Below are 583 nucleotides of genomic sequence, written 5' to 3'. Positions count from 1 at the left end.
GAGTCATAAGAGTGGGATGGAGGAGGCTCCAGGGCCCATTACTGGCCAGTTTGTTTGGAGGGAGGCTTGCAAAGGAGATTAGCGCCATGCCCATAGGAGCCACCACCCGTTTGCACCCACCCCCATCCCCCAGCAATGAGCTAAGAGCCAACCTCTGCAAGAGGAAGGGTCTTTGATCACAGAGAGGGTCAGTCAGTGGGACGTACTTAGTGGGCTTTTGGATGGACTCCCAGGTAAATCAAAGGGTAAAGGGGAGATGCTGGGGCCTGGCTTCTGGTGGGGGGTGGTTGGAGTTGAGGGTTGGGTATTTGAGGGCTGGGGTGGGGGTGGAGGGTGCCAAGATGAAGGAAACAGAAAGTCTGGCTTAACAAGAGTCTTGACAGTTTAACCCGCATCCTGTCACACCAGCTTCTGTTTCTGCCTTTGTTTGATCCAGTGGCCAAAGTCAGTCTATCTTCAGCAGCACCTTCTGACACGATCCAGTGCCAATATCCCTCACCTGTGGGCCTGGGGGAGGGGGGTGTCCACTGGTGTTCACAGACCCAGCCACCACCCCCAGCTCTGGCCCCTGGTTCTTCACACA

General features: G+C 55.9%; 1 protein-coding gene across 1 annotated transcript in view; it reads right to left on the bottom strand.

Moving 5' to 3' along the window:
• Positions 1-583, bottom strand: part of CLDN2 (claudin 2) — a 5,465-nt gene that overhangs the window by 4,193 nt on the left and 689 nt on the right. The gene's annotated exons all lie outside the window — the stretch shown is intronic.

The sequence above is a fragment of the Bison bison genome, unplaced genomic scaffold (assembly GCF_000754665.1).
Source record: "Bison bison bison isolate TAMUID 2011002044 unplaced genomic scaffold, Bison_UMD1.0 scf7180017863181, whole genome shotgun sequence".
NCBI classification, from domain to species: domain Eukaryota; kingdom Metazoa; phylum Chordata; class Mammalia; order Artiodactyla; family Bovidae; genus Bison; species Bison bison.
Note: the sequence above shows the minus strand (reverse complement) of the source record. Positions and strands in the feature narration are given on the sequence as shown.